Source organism: Rhyacophila brunnea, unplaced genomic scaffold, assembly GCF_057557595.1.
Source record: "Rhyacophila brunnea isolate RB1 unplaced genomic scaffold, BYU_Rbru_1.0 scaffold_10, whole genome shotgun sequence".
Lineage (NCBI taxonomy): Eukaryota > Metazoa > Arthropoda > Insecta > Trichoptera > Rhyacophilidae > Rhyacophila > Rhyacophila brunnea.
This window is the reverse complement of record NW_028232752.1, coordinates 44,242,363-44,268,474: the sequence shown is the minus strand read 5'-3', so window position 1 is coordinate 44,268,474 and position 26,112 is coordinate 44,242,363. Positions and strand designations below refer to the sequence as shown.

Genomic DNA, 26,112 nt, shown 5'->3' with positions numbered 1-26,112 from the left:
CGGTTTTTTTTAAAATTACTTATTCGATTTTATCATAAATCATTTTCAATCCATTTTTATATTGACGAGTAAATAGGTACTTTGTTATTAGTACGTCCCTTCTTGGTACCTATCCAAGAAATATCTTGCGTCTAATCCAATTTGGTTGGATTGTCGATTTTTCCTAATCATCGCTTTATGCGTAATCCCATTAAGCCCATCGTGGTTAGTATTTTAATTAAATCTTTTGAAAATTTAAAATTAAAACATCTGAAAAAGATTAAAATATAATAAATTATATAAATATTATTATTATTAGGCGCTCATGATTGATCAGTAATAGAGTAGGTATCCGCTACTGAAGACGTGGGTCGTGGAATTAAATCATACATCTGGAAAATTTACATCAATATAATAATTATTATAATATGTCCCGAAAAAAAATAAAACAGCAGATCGGATTGTAGAGCCAATGAAAAAAGAAATTATAATTATTAGAAATATTTTGAATATGATAATGTAAAAATATTTTAAATGTGATTAGATAATATCAGATGTAGAAATAAAAATCAAATATTATGTAAATTATTTTCCATATTTTGTTAATTGATAATACTAAAAAAATAAATATATACATACTTACCAAATATAATCTCATGAAAACTACAGTTAAAAATCATCAATCAAGTCCATTTGTGATGACGTGAAGACAAGTACGTTATAATAGATCAGAATTCTCCAATTTGTCTATGTCCGAACCACCATAAAATATAATTTTTTGCACCCCTTAGAAAAATTAGGTAATATTATTGAAAATATAAAGTAAAAAAAAATAATAATTGAACGACCTAAAATCTAAATAAAACGAATCGAACATTATATAAGACTGTTAACTTAGTACATGAACGAAAATGTAAATTTAGGGATAACATTATACAGTGTTTGAAACCAAGGGACCTCCAAAGCTTTGCTTTCAAATTGTATTTCAGGAGATTGCTTTGTCCGCAAATTAATATGATCGGCCTCTGGATTTTCACCATCTGATATGCACATATTCTAACCGGATTTGTATTATTTTCTATTAATTTCATACTTGTCTTCTTTGTTGCATCCCTAAAAGTGCAAGCACCGGGTTGTTTTTAAGAGTGTTATAATTTATGTATTAATTGCATTAGATTCTAAGGATACCATCTATACTTTTGATTGTGATTGTCGCAAGAAAATGGTGATAGGAATTGAAATTATATAATATTATGTCCCGTTAGAATTTTGACATGAAAATTTCCTCTAAATAAAACTGTGCGATCGATACAGGTATTGTATAAACATATTTGACATCGACTATGTACCTATGCATGATATCACTCAAAAGGCTGATGACGCCTAAGTTTTTATTAGAGTCTGTGTCAAGGATCTAAATATTTGTTGCACAAAAGATACTAGAGTAGAGTATAAAAAATCATGTTTTATAAAGTAGGCTAAAAGTCACTCGACACATAAATATAAAATTTGCTGAGGTCAAATATTTATCAAAAGCATCCTTGTCTCCATTGTCAATGTCAAGTATTTGTTTCGTGTGGAACAGTGTGTGACCTCGAGACACGTATTTCATTATAATAAATGAATTCATTATTAAAAAATAGTAATAACCATCTTATTTACGTCCATTATTTGACTACAGTATGTTTTCTCAATTTAATAACATTAGTATAGGTCTGTTTATGTATCTCTTAGTCTAAGGTCAGCTTTGGAAGTTTCTCCAAGAGTGAGGTATTATTGCATATATGCAGTCAATACCTTCAAGTGACTAGTAAGCCTAGCAATAAAGCTGCGTGTCTAAACCAGAAAGCGAACGAGGATATTATTAATGAATATATTATGTATATAGATAGATGTCAGTACCCATCAATTTCTTGTATTTTGCATAAATAATATGTCTGAATTTTCTGAAAATTTCTTCAGGTGCTTTCAACTAAATAAAAATGCACTCGTAAAAGCGTCGAAGACATACCTTTACACGAATCTATACAAATTCTGGGACAAATTGGGATTCTAAAATAAGTCTGTATTTTTTGTTTTCCAGGTGAGAGCTCTAATTACGAAGCTTCCAACCTTGAAGATATTTCCCAGTAACTGGGCGATCTGAGGTGTTTTATAATTATATGAAAAATGGTTGTCATTTTTTCAATTGATATCAAGGTATTACTAATATGATACATATCTTGCGTCAAAATCATTTTAAATATAATTTTCGTTAGAATACAGTATTTTTTTTTGAATTTTTCTAACAGTTAAGTTTGTGAAGCATTACCAAGATATACATTACACACAATAACAATTAAATTATAATAAATGAACAGACTCTGGAAATAATTTATGTTTCAATATAACATAGTACATAAGCAGAAGAAAGTAAGATAAGTTGAGAAGTTGTACTGGCTGGTATTCTAACATAGCAACCGGTTGTTGAGCGTGACACAGTTAGCAGATAAGTTACGTTTAACTGAAATATCTTATATATTATTATTGTACTGCTAAAGAATCTCACAATATTACGTAATTATTTTGATAAGAGTAAGTTATTGTAGGTTAACATTAGATATTGCAATAGGGCATATAATTTGGAATTTTCACACCAGCGGGGTTTTTATAGCAGTGGCGTTTATCGTACAAACGATGAGCATGCAGATTATTTATTACCGTGGAAATGTGCGCGTCTGAGTAGAAAATTATGCCCGCAGACATAAAACATAAGGTAACGATGTGAATGACAGTAAAAATTATACTATAAGTTGAAAGGTAATATTCATAATAATATCATTAACATCGTTAAACAAATTGACACCAAATAAGTTATGATTTCGCTGAATAAGGTATTTGCGGATATCTTAAGGTTTAAGGTTGTTAAAAAAATTGAAAACAGGACCTGAATAACTAATACTCTGGAGGAGAAGAGGCGATGTTGTTAATTGGAATTGCCGGCTACGCCTCCAGCATTTGGCATTCCCGAGTAAACTCCTTAACTCTCGTGAGACGCGCACTACTAAGCGGGCAGCGACTTGCGCTGATCTCGCTTACCAAAGCCTACCGCACAACTTCTACTGACGCGCTTGCCGTACTCGCGGGGGTGCTACCCCTCGATCTGCACGTCCAAGTCAGAGGATCGATCACCCTCCTCTTGAGGGGGATCAGCACAATACTCGCCGGTGTCCATCTGACACCACCGCAGAGATCCGAGGACGTTCCTTACAGGAAGACTGTAAGTGACATTGTGTACAAGACCGCATTTGCGGCATGGCAGGCGAGGTGGACCGCCTCCCCCAAGGGGCGGCACACTTACCGTTTTTTTCCAGACGTATTCTGCAGGCACCAAACTAGAAGACTCCAACCTTTGCACTGGATTAGCCAGTTCCTCACCGGCCATGGCAACTTCGCCGCCAGACTCCACGAGTTTGGCTTGATAGTAGATGGGCCGGGTTGTACCTGCGGGCATGACCACCAAGATGTTGAACACATCCTCTGGGATTGCCCGCTTATGGAATTCAAACGAGCGGAGTTGTTTGCCAGGGTCCGTCCTCACACGGGCCCAATTGTCATGGAGATCTGGTAGCAACCGAGGCCAACTTTGCGGCATTTGAGAAATTTGCAGCGTCGTATGAGGAGCGGGATAGTCCCGACTCTTCTGTAGACTCATCCATTTCAATACGTGACACTCAGTATGCGGGTACACAAAGCGCTTAACGTCAGCGGACAGCAGAGCCAGTCCAAAAACAAACATTTTCTTTCTTAACTTTCTTCTTTAAGCACTACGGTGCATGGTTGCAGCATCAGTCCCGTGCGGCTCCGTCTTGGGACGGAATGACACTTCTTTCAGACACGTTTAAAGCGTCATAGAAAGCGGCCGTGCATATCCACGGTTGTGCATATATGACGGGTGGTGGTGGGCACTTTAACGTTGGTCCCAGTAAAAAAAGCATAGTTCATAATATTATCTTCATTGAAGAGTATTTCGTCAATATCTAGAACGAAACATGTTGATATGTTAATTCGTTTTCCAGCCATTGCCGTATCATACGTTTTGACAGACGCGGCGGTAACTGTAGCCTAAAGAAGGGCTCCGCAACCGGTGTGCCGTGAGACGATGTTAGGTGTGCCGCGGTGCATTGCACCAAAGAAAAAAACACAAAAAATTTGTATATTATACAATACTTATTTAATAGCCAAATTTATGTACATGGCTGGTAATATATTTGAACACTGGCTGGTCAACCAGATAAGTGAGATACATAAACACAAATTACGAATTTGCTCCAATAGTAAAAAAAACTCGCCTGTGGCGCTATTTTACTACACTGGTGTTAATATTTTGAAACATGCGATTGTAGGATACAATTTATTATTGTCACTCGACAAATAATAAAATTTGTATTCTTTACCCGACAACACTAACCATAATTTAAGTGGATGAATTAAGGCTATTTTAGAGTATCACACTGTTTTTAACCTTAGCAATAGATAGGGGGGGGGTGCCAAAGATCTGGCCTGGATTCCCCCTTTAGGATGTGGGGTCCATGTTTTTGGTGTATACATTGTTTTACGTGTGGTGTGCCGTGGAATTTTTGGAAGACCTTTGGTGTGCCGTGGGTGAGAAAAGGTTGCGGAGCACTGGCCTAAAGCGATAAGTACACCGCGTAACTACCAATTTAGTTGCAAACGCCAAGCATTTTTTCCCAATATTAAGTTTACTTTGTGAGCTTGGTGATTATCCCTGAATTTATATAGAAAATGTTGACGAATTTGCGGTTGCCTTGAACTTGAATGTATGAGGCCGCTTACATATTCTGCCAATGTCCCGAATAGAGTTTTGACGAATGACTATTACTCAAACCTTGTATAAATTATATTGAAAAAATCTATTCTAGAGTGGATATAGTGATTTGATATGGTATACACATTTTAAAATTATTATAATTTACTATTAAAAAATGTATCATTATTTTGTCAAAAATAATATCGAGTTGGGAAGGAAAAAGGGCGGCTTAAATGGAAACGGTCACGTGTATTTAAAATAAAAAGATGAAATACCTCGTAGTCTATAATATTATATTGTATATTATTTATTTTGGCAAATAAGTAACACGTAAACAGAAACCTTACAACTACCAATTTTATACAGTTATTTATTCACTTTTTTTATACATAAATGGTCGGGTCACGGTCACGGACGCTTGTGTCACTAGATTTCAATATCAGTCAAGTCCATAGTGGAGGAATAGGAGAAAAACAGCCTTTTGATTTTCTCAAGTCCATAGTCACGATGGTGAAAGTTTATATTATTTCGATTATAGAATATTTAAAATTAATAAGTTCCACATTTCGATAATGCAGGAATGTTAGAAAGCAGTAGTTCTTCAGCAATTCACAAAAAGTCAAAAATACCTAAAGGTGGTGTAATCTGCGATAAAATGGATAATAAATATGTGAATAAAATAGAGGAGAGAATGTGTGAATAAAAATATAAGTTGGAGAAATTGCAAGTTAAAGGTAGAGCATGATTAGATTTAAGCGTAAATAGTAAAATCGGATAATTGAATTATTCAGGGCCATGAGATCGCGCTGACAAATGTATGCGATTATCAGAGAACTAGCATCTATAGAATATAATAAAAAAAGGAATTTAAATAGACTAAGAGAACTACGTATAAAAGAGACTTGTAAGTGTATGATAAAATTGACTGATAAAAGGGGCGCCAAGTGCTTCCTAAGTGTGTACATAATGAAATACCATATAAATAAAGAAAGCACTAGATTTAGAGATAACAATAATTGTTTATTAAAGTCTAAAAAACATAGAATTTATTTTGACAAGTATAATAATTATAGAGACTTGAAATTGTTAAGGAGACTCGGTGATCTTTTTTTTGCGAAGACATGCTATTCTACAAAAAACATTATAAATAAAAATAATAGGGTACTCATCTGCTCTGCATCCCTTCAAATTGTAGACACTGAATTTTGGTAATTAATGTTAATAAAAGTTCAATAAAAGTGAAAGAAAAACTGATTTTTATGTGTAGCCGGCGTCCCGTACCGGCCGTTCACAAAAAGTAAGTTAAGTTGAAAGATCCATCCAGTTGAGAAGTCAGGGTAAAAGTGAACGAGATCGATAAAGGTGCAACCCTCCTGTCTGCCAAAGTACAAGTAGGTATCAGCTCCGGCCGCAGGGTGGGGGTTTGTGTGAAAGAGAATCGATCTTGCTTCCTCTTCTATCGGTGAGAATTTACCTACTCTCAAATTACGTATAGGTACGTATCCACAACGTGACAACACTCCTTTTCCACTCCAAGAAAAAACGATTGAACTCCTCCCAGGGTTTCCATTGGTAGTTAGCTGTTCCTGGTGCGACTTGTCGTGGTTGAATTTGCCCACGGCTCGTCAGTATCTCGACCATTGAAGTTCAGTTGCCTCTGCCAGAGTAGCTAAGTAGTAGACCATCGTGTGATACACTGACCCAAGATCAGTAGTGGAGAGCAGTTCCTCATCTTGCAGAGTGGTTTGTTCCAAGGGCTTGTCTTTCCTCGAAAATCTTTGAGCATCGTTTGAGAAAAACACTTCGCAACACAGGCGTTTTGTTCACTTTGGATTCTTTTCACTTAAGGAAATTTTGTTCCTTATTTTTTCACTAAAGGAAATTACGTTCCTTGTTTTCACTTTCACTGAATGTTTCTTCAAAGGTAAAATTGTCATTTTCACGTTGAAAAAAAAATCTTGATGTTGATGATAATGATAGCAAATACCAGAAATAAAATTGATCACGAAGTCTCAAAAAGTCTCAGAAAAAATAATAATAAACTATACAGTAAATATACGAAAATTCAAAAACTTATGCTAAACAATACCAATACAATTTATACATGTTGTTAGTCTGCCAGCATAGCAAATAAAAAAATGGTTTTAAGTTTTCAAATAGAAAACATTTGCAAAAGATGATAAATGATTCGTCAATAATAAAAAGCTTTATGAAGAACAAGCAAAGATAAAATTAAAGCGTAGTAATAAGTTATCAAATAAATGAAAGAAAAAGATACATAAGCAATTCAAAATAACATCTATCAGTATGTCCATTTCCAAATTAAAAAAACTACCAGCAAAAAAAAATACTATTTTTTAATTCAGTCTTCAGATTAATACCGTTACGTGATATCGAGAACATTAATTAATTTATCTTTAAGCTCGCCATAATTTATGACATTCTCATTTAATCGAGTTGACATAGCTTTTAAAAAAAAAGGAAAATATGTTTACAATTTAGTAAACTGATTTGACAAAATAGCTTACATTTTAATGTAATGCTTAGGTAAATACATTACATTAAGTAGACAATGTGATATTTAAAATAATACAAATCTAGTATTGCACAAGCAACATCATAATAATAATGACTTATACAACATAAAAGTTTAAAGATGTAAAGTATCAAGTTACAATTCTTTGAAAATATAAAAAATATTTTACAAGGAGAAATGCATAGATAAGTTTAGACAAAGATAAGATAACTCTTGGGAAGTTGATTTAGTGCAAAAAATTGTGTTGGTATAAAAAAAAACAGAAAGCGACCAAGTCAATTATTGCGTTAAAGATTAGTTATTAATAACCAGTAGATCCTGCGATAAGCACATAAGGATAACAGGTGGAAAAATAATAACATAAAAGATTGAAGCAGTACAATGAAATGCATAAAAAGAATACAAGCCACTGCCACAAATAAAATTTCTACTTCCCATGAATTTCTTAGTTACTGGAATGGTGTTCACTTCAAGGCTTTCACTCAACGTTTATAATACTATCTCACTGATTGCAAGCAGTCCGTACATTTATAATTAAAACTAAATACAATTGAAATTTCAGATCAGTATGCAGACTATTCTGTTTATCCCACGAGGATACTTATCCAGCGTGATGATGCGTGGAAATCTTCTACGAAACGTTATTTAGAAAAATGATGCACTAAGACACACCCAGTCACAAATCTGCCTACCACGATTTCTCTACATGAATCTACTAACAAATGATATTAGGCTTCATTAGCGTACTAATAATTATAGAATTTACGATTACTGTTGGCAAAAACAAAAAGCTAATTAAAAGAATTCTAATTTTAATGTCTGCTATTTGTGTTCCCAGCACTGTCAATATCTTGCCTTGACAATTCTTACTTCATGTACTCTAATTTTAATACAAGTTGCATAACAGGGGGTTATTGCTTGTTGTATATAACCATCAGAAGTTCCATATAAAAAATCCTTAGAAAGTTACATGAAACAACCAAGGGTCAGTTCCCTTTTAAATTCTAACTTAATTACTACAGAGCCTTAGCAGACAATTAACATCGCGAGGAAAACAAAGAGACTTCTCTATTACGACAGATATATACTTTCTTGGACTCACTTTCCTACTAACTAAAATTAACCTAACGTGAGACCATTCATGAACACAAATGTGAGAGAATTGCGAAATAAACGAATCTATTGAGAAACCTTAATAAACGAGAGTTGCAACACAGCTACATCAAAAACTACATCGAAAGCTAGTGCGAAATTACTGTTAGATACCACCAACGATATCCATGGATAATTACTGATTCAAGTAAAATCCATAACAAAACAAAGAATTTACTCATGTTTCGAGAATTAAGCTAAACAAGCCACCACTATGCTTTCATGCAAGGAAAACATTCTGAATTTAGAGCCCGTTACGTGACAAATTCATTCATAGGATCTGCTTTTTCTCAACCTTAAATAAGAATAGTAGTGCAATAGCTTATGAAACTCCTGCCATAAGACTAATGACTAAATAGAGTGATTGGGTAAAGCTCCTCACTAAATGTTCCCGACCCAAATCAAAGTATCTGTGAGCGACACAGATAAACTACAAAGTAAAGGACCAATCCTAAATGTCCGCGACTTCGCAATTAAAGAGAGTATGGAGATGTATGAAAATTAAAAGTTTTGCATAGCAATCATCCACAATAGAGTAAGATTGAAAAAAAACTAGACCTCTGAACTTAGTCACTAACACTTACTTCCTATCAAATACAAGCTCAATTTTCATTTCACAAAATTAATTAATAATACTAAAAATAAAAAAATATAACCCTTAAGTGAAACCAAACCATTTTGCAGATTGATTTAACAAATAAGATAGTCAAGTAACAATAAATTACAAGAAAATTTCTGTACACAGTACAGTTGTAAAAAGAGAAATAAAAAAGAAAGAAAAAACATGTTTTAGTGTGAAAACTGAATTGTCCTTGCAAGCATTTGCGTAAAAGCCCTCATGACCACAACCTAGCAAAACTTAAAATTGAAGATGTTGAACGTCCTCAACCATAAAGTAATAGACACAATTAAAAAAAACAGGATTGCATTTGGCTGTTGACCACTGGAATACTGCGACACAAATCTCTGCAAGCCGACATTACTTTTCATCCAATAAAAGCTTTTCAGTGTTGTAGTTGTGAACCTTGAATGAGATAAAACAATTATGTAGATTAAAATTGTCACAACATGTTGAAAGAATATTTGAAAACATATAATATAATTTGTAAGATTTTGTTTTAATCTTAATTTTGAACAAAAGAAATCTCGATATCAGATGTAACGTATAAGACTAAAAGATAAAACTAATTGGAAAAGAGAAAAAAAGTAAATGTATTATCTTAAATGCAATATTTTAAGTAATTCATACGTCATTTAAGTATATTATTTACAATGCAAAAATACAAAATCATCACACCTAATTTAAACACAAGTTCATTGAGAAAAAAATTATAAATATCAGTTCCGATATATGATAAGAACATAATTCAACACTGATCATGAAAATTTGCAAAAAAAATATATGACATTAGAATCATAAACATAGGTATAGATTGAAAAAAAACTTAGTTTCTAGACATGCTAATGGATAGAATCACCCCCTTCGAAATGAATTTGAAAAAAAAAGAATGAGATTGAGCAGAATATTTCCTCATTTCCAAACATTGAAAAAAAACAAAGGTGTCATTAAATTGGGTCATATTTTCTATTGTCTTTGAGTGACAATGTTAATTCCACGATTAATAAATGCAAATAAGGTGATTTGCTTAGTCAAAAGTAAAAGTATTTTGAAAAAAAAGAAAGAAAATGGTAGCAATATTAACAAGCACACAAATAAGTTCTCAGTTTTAAGAAAAATAAATGTAAGGTAGTTTGTCAAAATCATTTAAATTGTATTGTAAAATTTTAATAAAAGTGAAATTTAAAAGTAATGTGCAATAAAATAAGTTATATTTAGATTGAATGAAAAGATTAATAGTAATTTAAAAAATATTATGCTGTAGAATTAAGTAGAATCTCAGCTTTAAAAAAAAAAAATTTAAAGTAGTTTGTCAAAAACATTTAAATTGTATTGTACAATTTTACAAAAAGTGAAATTTAAAATTGTGCAATAAAATAAGTTACATTTAGATTAAATAAAAAGATTAATAGTAATTTAAAAAATATTATGCTGATTTGGCAATATCTTTAATATGAAATTTCCCTATTGGTTTGAGATTTTTATCTCCAAGCAAGTAAATTAAAGGCAAAATTTTCTTTAAAACAACGTTTTCCACGAATCTGGGCGCCAGTTTGCTAGAAAAACAATTAGCTGCCGATGATTGCACAAGGTCCTTTCTGTAAATGATGTCTCTTTGTGACGAGTGGACATTCATATTAATTTATAATATTTAACTTTTCCATAAAAAAAAAATAACAAGTAGTTGTTTGAAATTTTATGATTTTAACCGTACTTCGTATTTTACGTGAAGACGTTAAAACTGCAGAAAGATTGCCAAAGAGTAAAACAAAAAACGTTACAAGATAAGCTAGTAGAGATATAAGATAATGTGCGAAAATAAAAAAATCTGAAAAAAAATATACTGAGCTCCCCGACAGTTAAGTTGACAATCGTTTTCAAGTAATAAAAATCTAGATAGAAAAAAATAATATTGAAATATTACTGAAAAATTATATCGAGGTTCTAATCGATGATAATTAATGTCGAAAAATAAAAATCGAGATAATCAATAAAAAATTAAAAAATATTGAAATAGGTAATAAGTAAAATTGTCTAAAATGAACGAGAAATTTACGAATCTTTAGGTATAAAAAAATCTCCGATATTTGAAATTGAAAGAATAATTATGATAAAATTATGAGCAAAGTCAAGTTAGTATGAAAGATGACGAATAATAATCTTTAATAGAATTTAATCAAAAGATGAAAATATTCAAAAAATCAAGCAGACGTAATAAAATTACAGTAAGTATTTTTTTTAATAGTCGTTGAAGTAGTGCTGAATCTCAGGTTTAAGATTAAAACTGCGACTATTTTATTTTAAAGATTAACATAGTGAAAGTTAATCACTGGCAACGAATTAATAACATCTGAAAAGAAATAGTGATGATTTAACCAGTTACTTAGCTTTTCAATTATATCCTCTGTGATATATTGAAGAAGGTATGTCGAAGACCAGACATTGTCCTCCCAAGATTGAAGAAGACAATCTTGATTTTTTTTTAAAATCCTCTTTGAAGCGTTCATCAGAATCCCATATGATACAATCGAGTCAGTAGGTATGAATGCCCACGCGGCATAATAATTATCTGAAAAAATATTCATGTTATTTCCATTCTAATTGACTAAAATTAAAAGATGTGTTCGAGTAATAATGTTGTAGCATTATATAGCTTCCCATCTGAGAAATAAACTATAAGCAAATTAAAAAAATTAAATAAAACGCTTGTATTTTAAATGATAATTAATAAGAATGCAGAGAAAAAAAAATAACTCTCCTGAGAATCATTGTAAGCAGATTGTGGAAGTTTAAAAAAGTAGGTTTAACCACTGCATAATATAATTATATTTTTGTAATAGTAATGAGAATGCTTGAAACTTTATACTGAGCAGTATCTATTGAACAGTAGGTAAATATATAACCATTAGCTTATTTTAAGTTACTAAAGTTTACAAAAAACAATTTAAAATCTACTAGGAATAATACAAAGGTTTATGTATTCACTAGGTAGGTAAAATCAATGTATTTTAAATGTAAAGACATTTGTTTAAAAGAATATTAATAAAGCATTTACAAGAACTGGGTTTTGTGAAAACCGATAACATCCATTAGGATCGGATATGGTCAAAAGAAAAACCGAATGCCTAAATAGGGGTAATTAAAAAAGGTCTAAGTAAACAATATAATAAAATATCGATACCCAAAACTAAGTGGTTCATAACAATAAAAATGCAGCAAATTTCTCCGAACTGCAATAAAAAAACAATACAAAACCAGAATTCTAAGAAATACCCGTAATAAAATCGAGGGTTTTAAACCTTGAGTTAATGTGTTTTTGTGCAAAATAAACTGCATTTTAAATAAAAACACATCCGTTTCAAATGTTTAGAGAAAGCAATAACAATAAAGTTGTAAAAGTCCCAAAACTAAATCGGGGTGCAATTAAGAGGGTCTAGAGCTAAATGTGACAATAGGCTAATAAAAATAAACCCACTACCTAGAAATGGTAAAGATCTTAAACAATAACAAATAAATGCGGTGAATTCAAAGAATTTTTCTCCGAAGTGCCGTAAATATAATTGGAAAGCAGATAAATAATATTATCTAAGTGAGAGATACAAAAACTAAACAATTGTTAAGTGTGGAAAAAAAACCGAGGGTAAAATACATAATAACGGTTTCAAATTACTCTGAAATGCATAAAGTAGGTAACGACCTTGTTAACTATTTTTCTATAATTCTATTTTGTCCCTGCCTAACTACTTGCAACAAGATGTTAAGAAGGTTTTATACCTGAAATGGGTTTTTGGAAGTAATAGGAATATACCTACATGAATGTTTTCATAACTACACATTTTGACAAAAATGACGGTTATTAAATTTTAACATTGCCTTAACAACAAAAACTTTATGAAAAAATAGAATGAGATCTACGGAAATAATTTACGCGGGAAAATAAATTCATATACCTACCTACGTAGTTTATCTAAAAAATTACAGTCAAAATAAATAAGAGCAAAAATAATCAAATTTACCTAGCACAAAATGAATTAACAATCCGCCAGAAAAATAGAATAATTAACTAACAATAATATTATATTAATTAAAGTTTGCGATAATAATTCCTAATATAATTAAATGTGGACAAATCTACCACTAAATTGAAACTTACTAAAAAGCAAATTAGAAACATTTGTAACAAATTGGATATTTAAAAAAAAAACATATTAATACCTACTGATTATGCCCTTTAATAGAATATCAGCAAGAAAAGATAATAGACGATGAAATTAATTGTGTTTATAAACACATCTAATAGTTAATTGAGAAAAGACTAGGTCTAATAGATATTCTTATCTGCAAATCACTAAACAATACCCTCACTGACGCTAGAATTGATTAAAATTTTAATAACTAAGTTTTAATTGAAACTTTTAAATATTAAACTTATTCAAACAGAAGATTTATCTAATCTAATATGACACTCAATAATATAAAACAATCACTGATTTAAAATAATAACTAATAACCAGAAAAATAACCACCAAGCAGATTTTGCAATGAACAATGCCGCAAGCTACTCGTATCTACAAACCATACACTTTTTATGAAAAACAATTACTGAAAAGAATATAAAGTTCAAACATAAGATTAAAATAATAGTTCAAAAACTTACCAGAAATCAAACCACTTGTAGACACTAAGTACAATGGAAGCTAGTATAGAAAATATATTATAGAGTAGGTATAGATGGTACTCGTATAACACAATTAAGTTCTGAGATGTTGACACTTCGAAAGGTAAGACTGAAATGAAAGATGCGAACTGCCCCGTACCTAATATACAGTAAAAATGCAGTGCCATGTGGAGAAACTAAAAATCTGCGTTCGAAGCATCTACGGCCCCAACAAACAAAACTATATAAATTTCGCTAAATTATTGATATCCTCTATCAATATTTAATTGGATGTTAGAAAATAAACGAACAATGTAATTAATATAAATAATCATCGAAGATAATACAATGCACTAACTTTAACATAACATGAATTAAGTATTTTTGGCTAAGAAAAAATATATAAACCTAGCATTATTTATAGAATACAAACTAATGCATCTATAAAATAGTTTCTAACCAAAATTTGAGAAAACACAGAACCAAAAACTATGTTTAGATAGGATTTGCGGTCAAGCATTTCATTTTTCAACGGACATTCATGATATTCATAATTCAAACAATTCACTATGAAAAAATACTATTACAGATTTAATAACTAGAGTCAAATGCCGTCGGACGTGAAAATTTTCTGACTAACAAACCTAACAATATAGATTATAAGTCTCCTTCTAAACTACAATATTCCCAACAAAATTATATATACACTGATTCAAAAATTAGTATGATGATAAAATGTAATAATGCATTAGTAAAAAAATACAACATAGAAAATATCTAAGCGAAAAAATTAGCACTGCTGAAATAAATACACAAAAATATAGATTACAAAATGACCCAACATAGTAATTAAAATATCTATCTCCGCAAGCCAAAGATCACGTATCATCCGTTTTATAAGAATAAAAGAAATAATTTAAGAGAATAAAACAATTGACAAAGCCTCAATTAAATTAAATACAAGTTCCACTGAAAAATCACACACAATTGACAAACGATGTTAAAATAGTTCAACAATCGGCCCCATGTTGGGCGCCAATTGTAATCTGCGATAAAATGGATAATAAATATGTGAATAAAATAGAGGAGAGAATGTGTGAATAAAAATATAAGTTGGAGAAATTGCAAGTTAAAGGTAGAGCATGATTAGATTTAAGCGTAAATAGTAAAATCGGATAATTGAATTATTCAGGGCCATGAGATCGCGCTGACAAATGTATGCGATTATCAGAGAACTAGCATCTATAGAATATAATAAAAAAAGGAATTTAAATAGACTAAGAGAACTACGTATAAAAGAGACTTGTAAGTGTATGATAAAATTGACTGATAAAAGGGGCGCCAAGTGCTTCCTAAGTGTGTACATAATGAAATACCATATAAATAAAGAAAGCACTAGATTTAGAGATAACAATAATTGTTTATTAAAGTCTAAAAAACATAGAATTTATTTTGACAAGTATAATAATTATAGAGACTTGAAATTGTTAAGGAGACTCGGTGATCTTTTTTTTGCGAAGACATGCTATTCTACAAAAAACATTATAAATAAAAATAATAGGGTACTCATCTGCTCTGCATCCCTTCAAATTGTAGACACTGAATTTTGGTAATTAATGTTAATAAAAGTTCAATAAAAGTGAAAAAAAAACTGATTTTTATGTGTGGCCGGCGTCCCGTACCGGCCGTTCACAAAAAGTAAGTTAAGTTGAAAGATCCATCCAGTTGAGAAGTCAGGGCAAAAGTGAACGAGATCGATAAAGGTGCAACCCTCCTGTCCGCCAAAGTACAAGTAGGTATCAGCTCCGGCCGCAGGGTGGGGGTTTGTGTGAAAGAGAATCGATCTTGCTTCCTCTTCTATCGGTGAGAATTTACCTACTCTCAAATTACGTATAGGTACGTATCCACAACGTGACAGTGGACTTGGCTGATTTTGAAATCTAAAGGGATAAGAATATGTCCAGCCTGGTTAGAAGGTGTGTAGAGTATGGCTACTTGTGGCGTCCGGATCCCAGTATCTTGTTTTTTCAAGCAAAAAGGCAGTATTATCAATTTTAACAGTTTTCCTTACGGTTCAGCATGGCCCCCATATCCTGAAGTGGACCCCTAAGCCAAGATGTTTGGCGGGCCCCCTACCTATCGCTAAGGTTAAGAGACGTGTAATGTCGTACAATAGTGATCTCCAAATGGTATTCTGCGGAACTGCAGGGTTCTGTGTAAAATAAAGGGGTTTCCGAGATTTTTGACATTTCAAAATAAATCAACTTGAATTGTCGGCACGGTATCTTATTATAAAGCAATTATCGCGACCCCATTTTGTGATTGCCACGGAACATGCGGCCTTTCGCCGTATTGGATTAAAAGTCGTCTTTATTAGCCAGAAAATACACTAAAAATAATTAAAAAATAAAAGTATACTTGTGAAATAGCGCCGCCGGCGACTTTTTTACTATTTCCGCGAATTTGTAGTGTGTGTTTATCTCGCTTGAGTGATCGACCCGCCACACCGGGCACTTCCTAGCCCGAGCCCCCAGACTAGAACCCTGTAAACCCCCCCTTGTGGGGACCACGATATTATGTAAAAATATTAATAAATGTAAAATAAAACAATAGGTAGAAAGTTATAATTCGAAACAATATAACGGTTTATAAGCCTGATCGATGTATTTTTATGATGCTAACATAGTTTATGTTGCATTATCATAAGTTTGTTATTTATTGTTTTGGAAATATATACCAAATTAAAATGCATTTGTTTACATTGTGCCAGCTTCTGACTGATATAATCAGATTCTGTTATGCTGTCAAAATGGTTAAAGAAAATTGATCTTTAAAATGAGTAACGCAGTTTTAAAGCGACCTTGAAATGAGTTAGCATATTATTTTCTAGTAATAATCATTGTTGCAAATAAATTGCTGCGGGTATATTTAGAAATATTAATAATTCAATGGAATATATTGAACAATGAATGCATTGATGCATCTATTCAGTGGTTCATTGGTCGCCTGAAATCAATCTGAAATTCTTCTAGCTAATTATAAGTACCTACATAGTGAGATACTGTGGCATAAGGTAATGGCACTAAACTGGACTCAATCTTGCATCAAGGTGTAGCTAATTGATAACCGGCGCTTTATCTTCAAACAAATTTATTTCGGGTCTAATTAATTAAATATTTGGCAAAGCACATTCACAATATGATAATTGTTATACAATATACGCGGTCATGGAATTGAGTTGTAGTATTTTTATTGAATTGGAGTTCGGATAATACATTATTTTGGCCCGAAAAAATAAGTCAAGAAAAGTTAAATTTTCAATGGAATGTCTGTTCGTGTTCGCAAGGGTGGCGGACGGCAGTCAACTGATTTTTTTCACGTACTTATCTCAAACAATGTCGGAAATCGAAAACAATATTAGGACCTAATACCTGGTATTTGTTTTCGCCGCTTGGGTTTGGTAAAATGTGGCAATTTCAAATAAAATCAAACGGACTCTGCATTGGTAAATTGATTACAGCTACAATAATAAATATATATAAGTATCATCGATCTATTATTACGCTGGTAAGGTGCATATATTATTATATACTAGCTGAAGTACCCGGCTTCGCACAGGGTCGCTTCGTGGTTATATTTATCATAGATATTTAAAAAATAATAAGAGCTAATTATTTTTTTAATATTAAAATATCTGTGTAATACAATATGGCAATATGACAATAATTCTAATAGTAGTAAAGGTCAAACAAAAGAATACTAAATTAAAATCGAATCCAAAATATGAAAACGTTATTAATGTTATTAATATGAAGTAAAAAAAAATATCAAAATTGGATGGAACAAAAAACAATAAACTTTGTATTTTATATAATACTAATTCAGAAACCTTCGCAGGTGTGCGCACAACAACTGACAAAAGTTTCATCGCAATCGGATTAATGGTATAGGAACGCATACGAATAGAAGAAGAACATGCGCACGACAACTCACCAAAGTTTCATTGCCATCGGATTGATGGTATAGGGACCATACGAATAAAAGAAGATAGAATGAAGAAGAAGAAGATGGTTGTACTAATTTAGAAACCTTTGCGGGTGTTACCACAACAACTGACGAAGTTTTCATCGCAATCGGATGAATGGCATAGGGACCATACGAATAAAAGAAGATAGAATGAAGAAGAAGAAGAAGAAGATGGTTGTACTAATTCAGACACCTTCGCGGGTGATGGCACAACCACTAACGAAAGTTTCATCGCAATCGGATGAATGGTATAGGGACCATACGAATAAAGAAAGATAGAATGAAGAAGTAGAAAAAGAAGAAGAACATAGTTGTACTAATTCAGAAACCTTTGCGGGTGTTACCACAATAACTGACGAAGGTTTCATCGTAATCGGATGAATGGTATAGGAACCATACGAATAAAAGAAGATATAATGAAGAAGAAGAAGAAAATGTTTTTTTCTGATTTAGAAACCATTAAGGGTGTGCGTACAATAACTGACGAAAATTTCGTTGCAATCGGACAAATGGTATAGAAATCATACTAATAATAGAAAATAGAATGAAGAAGAAGAAGATGATGATGATTTTTCTAATTCGGAAACCTTTGCGGGTGTGCATACAACCACTTACCAAAATTTCATCTCAATCGGATGAATGGTATAGGAACGCATACGGGACAGACAGACAGACATTCATTTATATAATATATAAGATAATTATAGCCTATACTCTTCGCGCAAGTGCAAGCAATAAGTTGACAAAGTTTTATCGCAATCGGATGAACGGTATGGCAGCGCATAAAACACGAACAAACAAATATTGATTTTTATATTATAGATTGTTATGAAACACAGTGTCTTTGATTACGTATCGAATATTGAACGGCTCAGAAAGTGACAAAAATGTAATAAATACATAAGTACACGATCATAATGAGTTTTTTTTTTTTTTTTTGTGATTTTACCGAGGCTTTGACTGCGACTCGCTGTCATATCGCCTCTTCTCTTCTAGAAGGGGATCCGTCGATCAGGTCCTCACTCCTATTCTGTTAAATAACTTTACAATTTTGCCTAGCTCTTCCGTCTTACCCACCGCCAGGACACCCTTCAATTCGTCGACATTCTCATAGATATCTGCAATTCGCAGCTGTACTCTGTGAACCTCATATTTGGGGCATTGCAGTGCTATATGTACAATGTCCTCTAAAACATGACATTCATCGCAGAGCTGCGATTCGCTTCTTCCCATGAGGACATCAAATCTTTTGCCCATGGTGTGCCCTGTTCTTAGCCTCAGTATTAGCTTAAGCTCATTCCTCGTCAAAGAAGACAGGGAACAACCACAAAAGACAGACAAACCAGGGAACCTCTCGTGGTGTTGGTAGAATCGACTTACTCCATTTCCCCTTTTCTAATGATGCCCTATGGTGAAAATCTATCCACATACTATGGCACATTTTCTTTATAGCCTCATTCCAGTCCAGGTTTTCTGGTATCCACTGATATGGTACCCCTGAATGGCCGGCTACCTTTGCCAGATCATCTGCCCTTTCATTTCCCTCAATGCCCATGTGCGATGGGATCCATTGAAGGCATAGATCTCCACCTCTATTTTTCTTGGCGTCGATCTGGTCAAGGATGTGGTATGCTATGGTTTTACTGTTATGTGAGCGAGTTGCTGCGGCAAGATGTTGTAAAGCGCTTTTGGAGTCTGTTAAAATGACAGCGGATTGCGCCGAGAAATCATCGCTTAAAGTGTATTTAATTGCTTCGTTTATCGCGATGAGTTCCGCTGTCATTATTGGTATTGCTGGGTTTAGCTTCCAGCTCTTGTTTATACCTACTTCTGGTATCACAAGAGCTGCTCCTGCTCTATTCTGATCGTTGGATCCATCTGTATAAAGGTGGCTCCATCCTGCGTACCTCTCTGTCAGCATTTTTTCGACACGCTCTCTTCCTTTATCGGATACTATGCTCCGTTTTGGTTTGTCTATTCCTTTGACCTCTAGTTGGATAACAGAGCTGAGGTCGTAGGTACCAACTGGCCTCCTCAGCGAATACATACCTAGGCATTTTGTATTTAATACCTCCCAACTTTCTGTGGCTTTTAGGATTTCTACCAGTAGAGGGAGCTTTCTTTTCTCATAGTATGTATTGCTTTCAACAAGCTCGTATAGGAGTTTCACCTTTGCCAATATGGGGTTATCTATTATAGATTTCCACTTCATCCATGTCTTGGTAGCCAGTGCCCATCTCCTGACATTCAGTGGAGGTACGCTGAGTTCCGCTTGGAGCACGTGAATGGGTGTTGTCCTGATAAATCCTCCACATATTCTTAATGCTTTGGACTGGATGCGGTCTAGCCTCACCGAATTAGTTTCGGCAGCGGAGTGGTAAAATATGCTCCCGTAATCTAATCGGCTTCTAATGAGTGCCGTGTATAACCTTCTCATATGAATGGGGTGTACGCCCCACCCACCTCCCGCCAGTACTTTGAGTATGTTCAGAGGTTGTGTCAGGCTATTCGCGCAATGATTAATATGATGCTTCCACGTTAGTCTATAGTCCAGGTTCATACCTAAAAATTTATAAGTGTCTACTCTTTCTATTATAGTGCCGTCGATTTTTAAGTTAAGCTGGTTTTGTCTCTTGCCTCTGGCAAAAAGAACCACCTTAGTTTTGCTGGGAGCTACTTTGAGGCCTCGCGTTTCCAATAATAATTTTATTTCGTCAAGACTCTTCTGCATTAACCTTTGACATTCATCTACTCTTTTTCCCGAACAAAAAAGTGCGAAATCATCTGCATATTGTACAATGTTGACCCTTGTTATTAACTTTAATATGTCAGTTGTAAGAATGTTGAATAGTAATGGGGATAGGGGGTCTCCTTGCGGAAGGCCTCTTGAGCATACCGTACTCTTCTTTTCATTATTAATGCACATGGTGATTTTTCTTTCATTTAAATACTGCTTAAGATATTTAGTGATCTTCCCACCGATTCCCCATTCATTCAACACCCTTGACACTTCTTTCACATGCACATTATTATACGCATCCTGGATGTCCAGGAATGTTGTCAGGGTTACTTCGTTTTTGACCTGTGCTGCATTGATGTCTAGTACTAGGTTGCCTATGTTCTCCAGAGTCGACTTTTGCCTTCTGAATCCCGTAGTATTGTGATGAAATAATTGTTTTTTCTCTGCAAACCATTCGATTCTTCTTGCAATCATCTGGTTGAACGTTTTGCACATGCATGATATGAGTGCAATTGGTCTGACTGACGACACTAGGGTAGGATCTCGCCCTGGTTTTAAGATTGGGATAATCATCGTTTCCTTCCATTGCCTAGGGACTTTGCCGGTTTCCATGATTTAGTTGAATATCTCCACTAGTTTATTTTTTCCGATCTCTGGCAGCTGAGCGATCATGGAATATGAAACTTCGTCCATGCCGGGGGCAGTGTCTTTATTTTTGGTTACTGATCTTAGTTCCGCCACTGTAAGAATTTCATTCATTGTATCATTAGGATTATATGTTTCCTGTTCTGCGATTTCTTCCTTCGTTTCGTCACTTTTCTTGCTAGTTGTTGAAGGAGGAGTGACGCCATGCTTTCATCCAGTTGATTTTTGAATTTGTTTCCCGATTTGCCCTTCATCCAACTCATTTTTCTCCACATTTCTGAGTAGGAAGTCTCCGAGTTGACGGAGTCACAAAATGCTTTCCAACTTTCTCTTTTGGCTTTTAGGATTACTTTTCGAGTCGTGGCTTGCTTTTTCTTTAGTTCTAGGTAGTTTATCATAATGAGTTGAAACTATTGAGTATGATTTCATTCTAAAATTTGATATTTGGAATCATTTGGAAGTATTTCAGTGTCTATTACCGTACTAGATATCTTTATAAGTTAAAACTCTCTGGAAATAATTAAACTTTCTATAAATTATATTACTTGCAATAAAACTTTTTATCAATAAAGAGATATTCAGGCGACTTGTTATATCGGTTTATACCTAATAGGTTTACTGGTAAAGTTGCTTGACTTACCTACGCAAATAACTTGTTTGGTATTAATTGACTAATCTTTAAATCCAAATATTAAATAAAATATTATAAATTGTAGAAATCCTAAAAATGCCCTTCTAGATATTTTTTATAGTCTGATGTCTGTATACTTATGAAATCGTTTTTTGTAAATATAAAATAAATGTACTGTTTTTTGTAAAAAACTAAAAAAATCTTTGTCATCTTATTTACGTAGGTTATTCAATTTTCAAATTATATTTATATTACTAATATTTGATGTCTTTGTATACCTATACATACAGTACAATTCATTAATATAGTTTTTGATAAAGCGTTTCACAATAGCTTGACTTTTAAATAAATTATACAATTTATTTCAGAAAGAAAAATGATTTCTTATATACAATAATAATATTGAAAGATTTGAATAGGTATAGGAGAGTGCGTATTAGGTTATTAAAATGTAAATTAATAGATTTACAAAGAGATCAAAATGCTAAAAATCAGATAAAATGTTGACGGTAAAGAAATGTTATTTAAGACATCTATGAATGTACCTATGTACTAACAATGTCATAAAAGTGTAATCTATGTCAAATAGTGAAATCATCACAATGCCATTTTGGTTATATAAATTATTGTAAATGCTACAATTGTAAAGTGTTACGTTATGCCCTAAAGTTGAGGTTACATTTTATGATACGAATATAGAACAAGGCTATATTATATTGTATCATGTACCTAGTGAGTTTATTCAATACTAGCGATCGTCCACGACGTCGTCCGTGTGAAATAGGTACAGAAAGAAAAAATACGGATAGATAAGCATATAAATAATGAAGAAATCGATCGATTCTATTTGAATGTAATTTATCCACACATTATACGTAATCAACAGCGGTTGGTTGTAGGGAGCTGGCGTCCCTCTACCCGAACTCTACATCACCACTACACCGCTGCTATTTGATTACTTTACATAGCTTGATGAACTTATTGGAAGTGGGTTATTAAAAAAAAATGTATTTGATAACCTTGGCACCTCTTCAAACGAGATGAAACTTCAGAAAAATTTTCCAATCTACTCGTATAAGCTGTGAAAGTCTCATCAAAATAATTGGTTCAGTCGTTTTTTAGCTATAAAAAGATAAACAGACAGACATATTACATACAAACATTAAAATAAACTGTATTTTGCGCTTAGGCATCATAAAAATGGTAAATGTTTTGAAATCACAGACAGGTACTTCAATTTTGTTATAAGTTTAGAATAGATAATAATTTACCTTGAGTGAGAAATTTACCTTGAATTAAGCTAACATAGCATTTATAATCTATAACAAAATGATATAATTTAATGACCTTTACATATTTAAAAATATGTTTGACTTAGTGTATTATTATGTAGATTAAGCAGTTTATCTCAAGTGGGTAAGTTAAAATAATGCAATCTTTGAGGCCAATGATTTCTTCACTTGTTGTTGAGTTAATTAAATAAATGTCTGTCTATATAGACCATTTACTGTCATAAAAATTGGTTTAACGAACTAGACTGTGTTGTTAATTACACGAGTAATGTTAAGGCATGTCAAAAATATATGAAACGTAAAACTGATTAAGTGGAAAAAATAGTGAAACGCAAAAAATCTGTGTGTCGAGATAACTTTTTGCATAGAAAATGTTTTATATCCATAAGGTAAATATATTTATTTGAATAGAAGATATATATTGCTTAGATTTTTCTTTTTGTTATCAAATGCTCACGTGTTTTTTTTAAAGCCACATTAAACGAAATTATTTAGACTATAATCTTCCCATAAGATGACGAAATGTCGCAAATAATAAAATTATTATTTCAAATAGTTTTCTTGCAGAGTGGCGATTGTCACTTACGCCCTTTCGACTTAACAATATTGATAATATATTAATTAATACAGTGCCATTGACACTCAGAACGTTAGAGGATTTATTAATTAAATTAAAAACAAAATAATATATTATATAACGTTTTCAGTTTAGTATGGTATCATGATTGTGTAGTTTAAATAGTTTTTTTATTCTCATTTGTGGAATTTGTTGTATATAGATCTTTCATACTCACAAGATTTAGAATCACTATTTTTATTGAAATTATCATTTGAAACAATATCAGAGTAGATATATATTATTAAATGTTTTTAAAAATACATATTCCAAAAACACCTATACCAATCTAAATCCATATCCATCGCAATCCGAGCGCACAATTCAATAGCAAGACGTATCTATTAGTATCAGATATTATACAAAATAAATAATCTACTTAGTTAATTTTATTAACCTAAGATTTTATTGATTATTAATCAACTTGCTGTATTATTTCTGACAGAAGTCAAATAATAAAATGTTTTTGATTCACGATTCGTGTTAATGTTCACAGGTGTTCATCATCATTTATCATAGTTCAATCATCACTGTCTATAATAATTAACCTTGACAAAGAAAAAAAACTTAAGTCATTAAGTCTGAATAGGCAATAGGCGTAAGTAACAAATCGTAAAGCTTTGAAGAGAATTCGATCTTTCTATCGCGTAGACATGCTAATCTGATTTTTTTAAAATGTTGTGCGATAGTGTTTTTATCATTAGTCACTTACGACTTTTTTAACATTTATCTCATATTTATTATACAAATAATTATTATATTCTGTAGTATTTTTTAATGAGATTTATACACTATTGATATATTATATGAGTATTTGTACGCATGGTTAATCGTTGTTAAATCATTGATTGAACATGAAGTGACAGACAGTCGTTTCATAAAATGTGTAATATGACATAGATAAACCCAAACAGTGTGTACGTATCTAACATTAAATATAGCCTTGACACTAAAAAGTGAAAGTAAGTATTCAAGTAGGGAAATTTTATGACTAAAACCATATTTACATAAATTTACTGACGATTGTACACACTCAACAAGGCCAGTGTTTAAATGTTTTTTTTTTATTATATTGAAGAGACTTTTTTAAATTTACCTTTCTTCTTTTTTATCATTTTTTTTTGATTTATATAGGAATTACTGTTTCATCCCGGCAATTCATATTATACACACTCGTTAATACTTAAATTATTGGATATTTCTGATCATTGTTAAAATACCTATATGATACACTAGTGAAAACTATGTTTATTTAATACTAAAAAATATACACTAGATTTAAAAATTATATTAAAAATACAAAATAAAAAATGAAAATAGAAAAAAAAATTGAAATGTAACAAACTTGGAAATATAACCGAAATAGAGGAATAAACATTGTTTTTTTTTAATCAAAGCGTTAATATAATATGTATATATTATTAATAATTCATTGTTTTGATAAAATTAAGTGTGGAATCGTTGATATATTTACTTAGTAAATACAAGAAATACATACATAACTTGTAACAGCCGCAGAATTATTATACTTAATACAAATTTCTCTAAAATATCCTGTATCAAGTGGGATTCGAAACACGCTGTCAAAACACATTACACGATTTTTCAAGTTTTTTAAATATAATTATTTATACTAATTACATTTCCTAGGCTGTTACAACTTGACCATTAATGTTTTTTAACAGCTGTAGTTAGTTTAATTCGTGATAAACGTTTACCAACGACAACCCATTTTTTTTTATCAAACAGTTGTTTATGATAATTAGGTTAAGTAAATAATATTTTAGTGACGTTTTATAATATTTAAGCAAGTTGTCATTCATTATCCATTTTACTAGGTGTAGTAAAAGGTGTCATTTTAAACGGTCGGTGGTAGTCTAATGTAAAATAACTAGTCTCTAATAAGCAATAGACATAAAAATATTATGGTGTATTCTTTATATTATTATAATATCTACTGCTAATCCATGCCGTTGAGTACAATATACCGTATACAGTGTGTATTATAAAAATCTAATGCGGTCATATTATGTTAAAGAGAGAAAGTGGGTGCGTGGTTGCTGTATGAAGTCTAGTGAAGTCATTTAAGTCTCATAGTCTGGTAGAGCTGCCTTACGTCAGGTGTTCTAATTCAACAGATTGCTGACTTACTGGTTATATCATTTAATTCCATTTGTTGAGATGAAGATACGAGGTGTTTCATAAATATAACTAACTATTGATAGGTATATAATATAAATGTTTAGTAACAGTATTTTTATTGATTGTATTATAATATAATGATAATAATATGTGTTCAGGGGCGGCACCAATCAGCCTGAAACCGGGTTTGATGTTTTTCAAGACATTATTAAATAAATTTATACTAGAGGTTTGTTGGGACAATAACATTTAACTAGCGGTAGGTAC

The 26,112-nt window shown here is 32.2% G+C and overlaps 1 protein-coding gene across 2 annotated transcripts in view; it reads left to right on the top strand.

Annotated features, from left to right (window-relative positions):
* The window catches only part of LOC147079247 (phospholipase B1, membrane-associated-like), a 204,212-nt gene that overhangs the window by 30,046 nt on the left and 148,054 nt on the right, over nt 1-26,112 (top strand). The gene's annotated exons all lie outside the window — the stretch shown is intronic.